Source organism: Rhinolophus sinicus, linkage group LG05 (assembly GCF_036562045.2).
Source record: "Rhinolophus sinicus isolate RSC01 linkage group LG05, ASM3656204v1, whole genome shotgun sequence".
Lineage (NCBI taxonomy): Eukaryota > Metazoa > Chordata > Mammalia > Chiroptera > Rhinolophidae > Rhinolophus > Rhinolophus sinicus.
Window position 1 is genome coordinate 49,994,365 of NC_133755.1, and position 11,778 is coordinate 50,006,142.

At 45.1% G+C, this 11,778-nt stretch overlaps 1 protein-coding gene across 3 annotated transcripts in view; it reads right to left on the bottom strand.

The window, feature by feature from the left end:
- The window catches only part of ASPRV1 (aspartic peptidase retroviral like 1), a 68,803-nt gene that overhangs the window by 36,280 nt on the left and 20,745 nt on the right, over positions 1 to 11,778 (bottom strand). The window lies entirely within an intron of this gene.

The window sequence follows — 11,778 nt, forward strand, 5'->3', positions numbered from 1 at the left end:
GACTGGGTACTTTACAGTTCCATGCCTCAGCTTCCTCATCTGTAAAATGGGATGCTAATAGAGGAAACTGCCTTATAGACTTGTGAGGATTAAATGAGTTAATGGCTATAAAGCACTGAGAACAGTGGCAAACTACCGTGTTTCCCCGAAAATAAGACCTAGCCGGATCATCAGCTCTAATGCGTCTTTTGGAGCAAAAATTAATATAAGACCCAGTCTTCTATTATATTATACCTGGTATTATATATATTATATTATACCTGGTATTATATTTATTATATATTATATTATATTATATTATATTATATTATATTATATTATATTATATTATATTTATTATACTATATTATACTATACTATGCTATATTATATTATTACCCAGTCTTATATTAAAATAAGACTGGGTCTTATATTAATTTTTGCTCCAAAAGACACATTAGAGCTGATGGTCTGGCTAGGTCTTATTTTCGAGGAAACACGGTAGCTAAAAATCTGGGAACTTATGCCAATCATCTGGTGAAATACATGTGACACATCCATTCTATGGAATACTGGGCATCTTTGAAAGAAATGAAGTAGAACTACACCTATTTAAATAATACAATTTATTTAACAATAAAATCAAATTGTTAAATAAAGAAACAAATGAGTTGCAGGTAGGTATGTATGGTTTGAGATTATTTCTATATAAAAAGCTACACAGAAATAGATACATGTCTTTATCTGCATAAAAAACTTCTTGAACTCTCAAGAAGCTGTTAGCAATAGTTACATATCTAGGGAGTGGGAATGGAGCACTGGAGAACTTTTGCTTTCTCCTTTGGTTCTGTTAGAATTTCCTATTATGAGCATGTATTGCTTTTCAAAAAGAATAACATAAATCTGTATCTACTGCTGTGGAAACATTTTTTTTTAAATATTGCGAAATCTTTTTCCCAAAGTGGCAGAATATGAATAGTACAAGCCACAGGAACAAATCTCAGTTCACAAATTTAAGTATGTAAGAAACCAAACTTTCGTTTCTGTAACTCAACTCAATGCTTATGGTAAGCTTCCCTCCTGCCAACAGAAAACTGAATTCTAGGTGTGTCTGAGTTCTCCAGAAAACTGAGAAGTGCCAGGCATGGGACAGGGGAAGTGGTTGTGAAGTGGGCTGAGGCCAGGTCTAGTAGCCTCCGCTGCTCTGTGCCACCGTGGGCAGCCAGGAATCTTGGACCGACCTATCTGTGTCCCCACAGCTTGGCCCCACCACGTGGCCACCACTCTCTGGGATCTTACTCCTGCCTGCCCCGGTGAGCTGCTAGAAGGCAGGATGGAGACCACTGATCTTTCTTCTCGGTCTCTCCTGCCCCCAGCCTGAGGAGGGGAAGGCTCCAAAGAGTTGAGGGTCTTTCCACTCCAGGTGAAATCCTTCCTCCATCTTGTTTCTAGTCAAGGCACACAGACTGTGAAAGAAAATGCTTTTTGTTCGATGAATTATTTTGCAAATCGTGAAGTTTCCCTAAGTGCATAAGCTTTTTGGCACACAAAGCCAGACACTTGAAGACGGCTTCCATTTTCTAATCTGGGGAGCTAGTTCAGGAGGAAATGAGCTCCATGAATGCGAGAGTAGGAAAGGGGGAAATCTAGGGGTGGGGAGAGATTAATTTCTCAAATATTATGCATAAAGAGCAAAAAAGTCTGAACATATCCACCAGATAATTAACAGCAGGGTAAGCTTTAGGATAGGGGAAGGGGTAGAATGGGAGTTTTACCTTTTTATTCTATGTATTTCTAAACGGCTTGGAGTTTTTAAATGATGAAGCTATATTCAGTATTGCTTACATAATCTACTACTAAAACAAACAAAGATGTCTACACCTTTTCCTCCAGGCTGGAGATGGAGAGAGACGCAAGTCACACCTGTCTGGCCCACTGGTGGGCAGAACCTTGGGAAGCATATTTGCATGAGGGGCTAAGAAGCCTTTTGAGAAAGAACTCTTGCTAAGGGAAGGAGGAGAGAGGTATAATGAGCTGACCCAGAGACAAAGCTTTGTTCAATGGAAAGAAGGTAATTCTGAGCTCCAGTTTTATCCGTGACAGATATATCTGTGGGGCCAGACCCTGTGGCTCCGTGAGGTAATGGGGGTACCAGCAGCCCCACAGTCCTGCTCCTACGGTGGAGCTAGCTGACCTCATGCCAACAGGAATGTCAGTGGCTCCCGCCGGTGTGGGGTGCCTGATGGGAGAGGCAATATCCAGCAGAGCTGATAGCTCCATGGGGTGTGGCAGGGGCAAAGGGAGGTTGCAGAGCTTGAGAAGGGGAAAAGATAGCTGGGGTGGGGGGTGGTAACTGTCTAACCTTATCTACCAGCACATGGGAGACACCCCCCCGGAGGATGCCCCAAATGCCCATGGGGTGAGGATGTGGACCGAGGCAGGCCCTGCACTGGCAGGTAGGAGCCAGAGTCAGAGACACACGTGAATGAGCTCTAACAATGTGACAAGTGCACTGGCGTCCAGGTGTGTGCGGGGGGGGCACAGGACAGGGAGCCACAAAGTCTACATGGGAGGGTCAGGGAAGGTCTCCTGAGTCAGCTGCCTGGTAATTCAGTGGGTGGGAAGGGTGGAGAGCACGAGGCACCAGTGTACAAAGGCCTGGAGCTGTGAGCTGGGCTTTGTGGGAACTGAAAGCAGCTCAGGCAGAATGCAAGGGAATGCAGGGCAGATGAGGCCACAAAGGTTGTCTTCCACGGTAAGGAATTGGACTTCATCCTGCAGGCAGTGGTGAAGCTCAGAGAAGGGCCTTAAGTAGGGAAATGAGATAATCAAATTACCAGGAAAGCTTTGCACGCCACACTCAGTCCCTCCCACCTAACTCCCTCCCAGTGAGCAGTCTCAGAGTGTTGCTTCCTCCAGGAAGTGTTCCCTGACCACCTGTCACTCAGCTAGCCCTTAGCCAAGGCTTCCGAGGGTTCTCACATTGTCTTGATTACCTGTGCCCTGTATTTTTTCTCTCCCCTCGTATATTGTAAGTGCTAGAGACCAGGGATGATGTCTGTTTTGTTCTGTGTTATACCCCCAGCACCCTGCACAGGGCCCAGCATAATATGTATTCAATATGTGTTTATTTAATGGAAAACAATCTGAGAAGATAACTCTTGTGAGCTGTATAGATTGGAAGTGATGAGGGCCTCACCTGAAGCAGTGGTGGCAGAGCTGGAGAGCAGGAAGATGTTGGGAAATTATTTAGAAAGCAATAATGATAGGCCTGGGTGATTAGATGAGTGAAGTAAGGGGGCCAAATAAGGGGAGGCAGGCTCGTAGGCTTCTGTCGTAAGCAGTTGGGCAGATGATGGATTAACCGAGCCTGGCTAACTCTGGAAGAGGAAGCAATATGTGGGGGAACATGACTAAATCAGTTAGACTAGTTGACTTTGACATGCCTGCAGGGCACACAGGTGAAAAGGCCCTGGGGGCAGCTGGACTCATAGAACTGGAGCCCAGCACAGACATCTGAACTTAAGATGGAGATTTGGGAGGCGTCATCCTGTAGGTGATGGTTAAAGACCAGGGAGGGGATAAGATCACCCAGGGAGTGAATGAACAGATGAAAGAATAAGGAGGACGCCCACCTGTAAGACGTGGGCTGTGGAACTATGGAGGAAAAGGAAGATATGAGAGAGAGAGAGGGAGAGAGGGAGAACAGAGAGCAGTATCACAGCTGCTAGGGCAGAAGTGGCTTCAAGGACCAGCAAACAGGATTCAATAGTGTAGAGAAACTAAGAGCCCACCCAGGGCCCCCTTAAAATTGGAAAACGCAAGCCCAGGGAGGCTAACTGAGGTGTTCAAAGCCACGAGCTAACAGTGCCCATGGTCACACAGATTGGTGGCTCCAAAATTATGATCCCTGGACTCCGGGGTGGGGGAGGAGGGTCTCCAAGATCATTCCAGGTGGTTCAAGAGGTCAAGAACATTTTTATAATAACACCAAAACTGTCTATAGTATTCACTTTGTTGACATTTGCACTGATAATGCAAAAGCAAAAACTGGTAAAACTGCTGGGGCTTTAACACGAATCAACGAAGTCCTATCCCTTATCCCCACATACTTATGGTTTAACAAAGTCCAGATTCACATAAGAATGTCCATGATGGAGTAATAATTGTTAATTTTATTAAGATATGACCCTTGAGTACACATCTTGTTAACAGCCTATGCACAAAGCACTTCCGCTACATACTGACATCATGGACACATTTACATGGTTGCATTGAGAACTGAATTACTTGCTTTTTTCGTGGAACACCATTTTTATTAGAAAAAACAATTGGCAAACTATGATTATTCAGTTGGGTATTTGGCAGACATTTTCTCAAAAATGAATGAAGTGAGCTTGTCACATTAAGTAAAAGAACTCACAGTATTTTTTGCCAATGATAAAATTTGAGCTGTCAAGTGAAAATTAGACTTTTAGAAAACTTGTATCCACACCATGAGCTTGACAGCTTCCCAATACCTAAAGACTTTGGTGATGAAATCAGTAGTAATATTAACAAATGTGATATCGGGGACTGAAAGTGTCCACATTTGGAAGCTCTGCATAACTCACTGAGCCATTATTTTCCAAATGACTAATGCACGATGTTACAAAATCAGGCATGAATACAAAACCCATTCAAAGTATAAAACAGATCAATGGAGTTTTATTCAGCTGTGTATGAGATCAGGGATGTGGTGCAGATCCCATACCACAACTAATCTTTCAGAAACTGCCATTTGTCCAATTTGGGGGACATATCAGAGATATCCACAATTATCTGAAAAGGCTATTAAAAGAGTCCTACTTTTTCCAACCACAAATCCGTTATGAAGCTGGATTTTATTTATCTACTTCAACTAAAGCAACATTTTGCTACAGACTGAATACAGAAGCAGATATGAGAATCCAGTTGTCTTCTCTTAAGCCAGTCATTAAAGAAATCTGCCTATCTGTAAAACAATATGACTCTTCTCTAAATGTTTTTATTTTAGAAAATATACTTTTTATAAAATGTTAACATGTAAGGAATTTATTACTGTTACTTAAAAAAATAATAAGTACTTTTAAAGCCTCTGTTTCTAGTATTTGTTTCCATATTTGTTACATGGTAAATATCTATAGCTACAGACTACACAAAATTTTTCTGAATTCCTCAATAATTTTTAAGAGTGTAAAAGGGCCCAACACCAAAATATTAAGAGAACCACTGATACAGACCACCCATTCCTGTCTCCCAAATTTTGGGGCTTACCTAACCCTCCCACCCACTTCTCCAGAGAATACAGTTATAAAACTTAAAAAACAAAACAAAAAAACCACTTAACTGAAGAAGAGGTAAGACAGTAGGCACAGCTAGCTAAAGAGAGAATAAAACCCTTTTCTTCTCTTCAAAATAATGTTCCAATTTAAGGGCCAAGACCTGGTAAGCGGCCCTACCAGGCTATGCTGTTTTCATCCACAACCCACGTGCCCCCTACTGCCACCTGTGGGAAAAGGAAGACTGGGGTGGAGGGCTGAGGAGGTGTTCAGGTGCTTTATCGCCCTCACATTCCGTATTGATGTGACACAAGCACCAACGACGTAAGGCAGGTGGATCATGTTTTTACCAGTCACAGTTTACAGGGGAGGTCTGTGCCTTACCTAACAGCCGTCAATAAAAGTCAAGTTGGGAGCGGCAGCCTAGGACTTGGAGTCCAGGGTTCCCTCTACTAACTCGAAGATACCTCTCTTTCCCACTCAAGCCTGGAGGTCCACCATTAAAGATGCATTATTTTATGTGTAATTAAGGTCTTTTCCTATGTTTATAAGCCACATAGATTTTTTTTTTAATTGGGGAATATTGGGGAACAGTGTGTTTCTCCAGGGCCCATCAGCTCCAAGGCAAGTCGTCCTTCAATCTAGTTGTGGAGGGCGCAGCTCAGCTCCAAGTCCAGTCACCATTTTCAATGTTAGTTGCAGGGGGCGCAGCCCACCATCTTATGTGGGAACTGAACCCACAACCTTGCTGTTAAGAGCTTGCATTCTAATCAACTGAGCCATCCGGCCGCCCCTAGATTTCTTTTTTTTTAATCCTTTGTCCAGTCTTTTGGGTAACTAGTCATTTTATAATAATTTGTAAGAGAAAGTGACCCTTTGATGGGGGGGGGGAGACCCCCCTCCCCCTCCCCTTGTATTACTTTTCAGTTATAAAACAAGTTTTAAAATGATTAAAATAAATGAAATACAAGACAAATAAAGATAACACAAAAGCTAGTTCTTAGAAAATAAAATCGACCTCTAACAAAACTAATCATAGAAAGGGCATGAAGCATTAAATAAGGGATACTGGGAATGAAAAAGGGAAGATAAAATACAGTAGAGATGTAAAAACAAGAGAAGACTACAAAAATTTTATGCTAGCAATTTTTAAAACTTTTTTTTCACTTTTTTCACATTTTTGAAAAAAATTCAAAATTACCAAAATTGACTAGAGAAGTACTAGTCTTAGTAATACTTCTAGTGGTAGCAGAAGTAATATTCTGGGGTCTCCTCTTAAAGTGCGAACCACTCAGCACGGTAAGTGCTAGTGAGTTCCTTCTTCACTTGCCTCTTGTCACTAAGGAGATGGAGGGGTCTTTGGAGCCTGGGCCCATCTGGTTGGAAGGAAGAGGGTGCTGAGAGTACAGAGCAGGGGCTGGCACTGCCCCTTGTTTAGCATCCTGGTGGCCTGCAATCATTACCCCAAGGCTGTACCAGGCTGCCAAGACAGCCCCCACTTGCTTCTCCAAGACTTGGCCTCAAACACCAGATCCTGCCCAGCCTATCAGTCCCGGGGGGCAGACACACAAGCCTCCCCGTCAATCTGGCTTTGCTCAGCCCCAGGCTCAGCCTGCAATCCCCTCCTCCCTTGCCTCCTCTCCTCCTACCCCTCCTCCTCATTCCTCCCTCTTTCCTTCCTCCTCTCCTCTTCTTGCAGCTCCCTGCCTCCCCACCCTGCCCTTCATCTTCTGTTGGAAGACAAAGAGTAGCTCCAGGTGTGGCTGGAGTCACCTCAGGTGCCATACCAACTCTCCCCGCGTCCCACCTTCTCCCTACTCCCACTGCCGGGACTTCCAGCCAGAGGGAGTTGCAGCAAATAGGTGGAGTCCTGAGGCCTAACCCTATGCCTATCTCGGCCCATTCCCCAAGCGCACTTCTGAGTCTGCTGCCAAAATGAAACAGAGAAGAGGTCCCACAGGTGTGGTGATATGTGCAGTAAAGGGAGAGTTGTCTACACTGAGCCTTGGCAGGAGAGTTAATGTAAGACAGCTACCATTTATGTCTTACACTGTCTGTGGTCCAAATGAATGTCCCACATATACGCGTATAAGCATTACTGTCTCAAATTTGTCAATGCAGTTGGGTCAATAAAAATTAAATCTATTTAAATATGTTACTCTGTCCATATGAGCTTGAGACCACCAGTTATCTCAAGCAACAGACCTAGAAGCACCCCCACTAAAAGGTGTGTGGCTGTGTGCATGTGCGTGTGTGCATTGGGAGGGGGGATTCCATTAAGTATTTTAATGATAAGAGTGATCAAGCTTCTTCAGGAAAAGGATGAGGGTGACTAATGTACCCACCATTGCTGTGCTCAAGCTGTGATGTCTCCTTATGGTCCTATCCATGGGGGGTAAGAGTGGGAAGAGAATGTAACAGAGAGTTGAGTTTAGGGGAAAAGGGTTCATTTGTGGACCTTGCTAATGATTTTAGTCCTGGATTGACTCAGGCCCCTAGCAGCCCGTAAGATAGGTATTTCAGTGGACTCCTTACCTTGCTTCAAAGCTTCAGGGGTGGGATGGGATGTGGAGGGCAGATACTCACTGTGACCTCCAACTTCTGCTGACGACCTGGTGTGGAATGGCCAGCCTGTCCAGATAACAAAAAACTGATGCTGCAATGACACTGACCATAATAGAAGCCAGGACACTTGACCAGACATGTTCAAGTGCATCAATGGACACAGTGGATTGGAAGAATTAAAATCTGAGCCATACCAAATGTTTGGTGGTCCTTGTAGACTCGGGGTGTAAGTTAACTCAAAACCTCCCTCTGTGAGTGCCTCCGTATTCGGGAGGGGGGGGGAACATAGTAGGAAACCTGGTGTATTTCGATGTGAGCAATCAGCCCTTACAAGTCCTCCTTCCAAAAATATCCCCCCTGCTCCAGACTCACCTGACACCTAAAATTTCACCATTAGCAGGTCCTTAAAGTTACTCAATAGGTCTCTAGAAAAACACAAAGATCTTTTAACTCAGAGTGGGGGGTGGAGATTAGTGAGAAGTCACACAAACCAATGATAGCCCTGGAATTCATAGATGAGGGGCTTAGAGGTGGCAATCCAGTGGGAAGAGGGAGAGGTGGAAGCAACCCTGGACTCTACCACCGCAACAAGAGAAACAAGCAGAGCACCAAGACCACAGAAATCAAGACAGAGGAGTCTTGGACTTGGAGGGGTGCGGGCAGGATGTCAAATTCAGTCCCTTTCCTCTCTTAGCCATTTTGCCAGTCAGAAGCAGGCAAACACTCCAAGGCTGAGCTGAGGAATAGCCTCGAGGGTCTTAAGTCCTCTGAATTCTCTGTAGGCTCCCTTCTCCCCTCCAGAAGGCGGAGGAAGGGAGGTGTAGCACCTTGGGCCAAGAATGGCAGGAAAAGGGCAGAGTAAATTGTGGGCTGGATTGTCCAGTCACATGATTTGTTCTCACTGCTTCTGGTCACGTAATCTTTTTCCCTCCTCCTCTGGCCTCTCCCTCTCCTCCTTTCCCCTCCTTTTGCTCTGTTTTGATTTGGTTAAAATAGATGCAAACTCTGGTCTTTTCTATTTTTAATACCCAGCCATTACATAATCCACACCGTAATTCCTGACTTGAAAAACTATTGGCAACAGTAGAAAATCCCCAGAGTTTTAAACAGGAAAAGGATTATTACAGCACAAAGCCTTTGGCAGTTTTACTGACTGGTAACCGTCTGTAATCGTCACTTGCCAGTGGAAGTCATATGGGCCCTGGGAAACATTCTCCCCACCTCAGGGAAAGCCGGCTGGGGGAAGGGGTGAACTGCAGCCCCAGCTGGGGGGGGGGGGTCTTGGAGCTCCTGCTGGGCCCAGGCGAGGGCTGAAGGAGTGAGCTTCAGCTCAGCACCCCCTCCCGGGGCCACCTTTCATTGCTTTTGTTTCTTGCTTGACAGTGAAGTCTCCAGCATCCAGGACCTTTCTCTCATCAGCTTCTAGGCCTTCCCAGAGCCTCCAACACATCCCTGAGCAAGCCTGAGTAAAGGGGGACTATCCCAGTTAATACATGATTTTATAAAGACAGAGGAGCAAGGAAGACTGCTTGTTACCCACAGAGACCTGACCGGCTCCCCTACAAGGCTTTCCACAGATTAGGCCAACCACCACACTACAACGATCCAATAAAAATATAAGGACTAGAGGTTTTGTGAAAGGTTTAACAACCAAATCAAAATTATCTCATTAAGACCAAATTCTGTGTGTGTTGGGGGTGTAGGCAGTGTGGGAGATACAGAGGGGACGGGAATAGCTCTCCCTGAGTGCCAATTCTGCCGCAATCCTAACCCCAATAATCAAGGAGGGTCAGTCCAATTTGGGTAACTACGTGTGACAATTCCATCAGTACATGTTTGCTGAATGCCACACACTGGACTAGCTGCTGGGGCTATAACAGTGAGGAAAAATCACAGCGCTCATGCAACTGCCAGGTCAGTGAGGGAGATGATCAAAATACTGCATAAGCTTATCATCATTACAAACCATGACAAAGGGTCAAGAGGGAAAAACTCAGGGTGTTGGGACATGCAGGATAGCGGGACCTGATATGATCTAAGGGTTTTTTTTAATTCAGCACCCCACCTTCCTTCACTTCCTGTCCTCCCTGTAGTTAATATTTACTAGATTTCTTCTATGTACAGAGGATAATGCTAGGTTCTTTATATGCCAGTCTCATTTGATTCTTACAGCAAACTTACAATTCAGCACTTTAAGACAAAAGGACCTGTTGAGAAAGACCGAACCACACTTTGTAATGAGAATTGCATACAATTCATAACGTGAATAAAGACTCTACTGGCTGCAGGTGACAAAAATCCAAATCAAACTTTCAAAGGGGTGGGGGGGGGAGGAAAGCCCAGGCCCATGTAAATGAAATGCTCAGGGTTAGACTAGTGTAAGGCATGGTTAGATGCAGTTGCTGAGAAGATGTCCTCTAGTCTCCGTTTCTCTCCACCTCACAGCTCAGCTTTCATGAGTTGGCTTCACATTCCCCTTGGGGTGGGAAGATGGTTACAGCAGCCTTAGGGCTATGTACATTCTATAAGCTTGGCAACCCAGTTGGAAAAGAAATGAGAGTTCAGTGCTTAATAGTTCCAACAAAAGTCCAGAGTCATGACTGGCCTAGATTTGAGACCATGCCCATGCCAACTGCTGTTCTCTGACTGGCATATGTGTCCTCCATCTAGAGCCAAGGGATCCTGTCTGAGAACAGGGACAGAGGGGTCCCCCAAAGGAAAACCCAGGGACTCTGACCTAAGAAGGGAGAAGCGTGCTCGGCAGTCAAAGCCCGCTCATCTCCACTGTCCTCAAACTTCGCAGCTCCAGTGGATGTTAAGACTACACAATAGGTTCTTCCTCCCCAAGGAATGAGCAACAACACTTGTACAGTGTGGCACTGGCTACATTTGCCCTGGTCCCACTTCGGCTGCTTGGGGACTTTGGCTTCTGGCTTTCGGGCACCCTTTTTTAGGTCCTTGCTCAGAGCAGTATTCAAGTCCTAAGTCTTTGTGGCAGACTTTTCCTACTTCTCGTCACTCCCAAGTGATGTGTCCTACTCCGCGCTAGTGTGGCTGAACAGGCTGCAGCTCTCTGACTCTGACCAGTCTCCTCAGGACCTGTGTAAATTACAGGGAGAGAAGGGAATAACGAGCCCTGTGTTGGAAAGTTCTGCTTCCTTTTGGGGTCTGAAGTGAAAATTGCTTTCATTGGGCAGAAAGAGGAATATCAGGATAGTTCCTGGAGCATCCAACAAATAGACCTCCACAAGAGGGTCCTTGAGGGGGTGGGGGGCATCACTGTCAAATGTACTGAGTTGCATAGCACTATCACAATCAGGTGTCAGCTGCAACAACCCTGCGCTCGGGCATCTGCCTAGATCCCCCTATCCCAAATTCTAAGGTAAGTCCCATGACCCTCCCACAATTTCTACAAATCCCCGACAGCTAATGCTCTTAACAGTCCCTTTTGCCTCTGACTCCATCTCCTTCTGGACTTGTGATCTCACTCACATTTCATCTTCTAAGGCTGGTCTCCTCTCTCTGCTCTGAGCTGTCCCAGATGTAGGACTCAACTCCCTTTTCCCATGCTTTACCAAAAAGAAAAAATACACACACAAACTTACTCAAAACATCAGACTTTCCTGAAGTTATGGAGAGACAGAGGGGTTTTATATTACCATGCTACTTGGCACCTTCACCCTCTCTAGACGCTTCTCACATTTGGGAGGGGTCTGTCCTTCCCTCAGGAAACTAAGTTCCCCTAATATTATTCAGAGGAGCTTAGCTCTCCATCCTCCTTCCACTGATGTCCAAGGACCCACAGCTGGTGTCAGCCCCATTATGAACCATCCATTCCAGGTTCCACCGCTGACTAGCACTGAGGAACAAAACGAAGTTTGGAACTTTCACTCTCTCACTGTCACCATTCTGTAGTGATGAAGCAAATTTAATG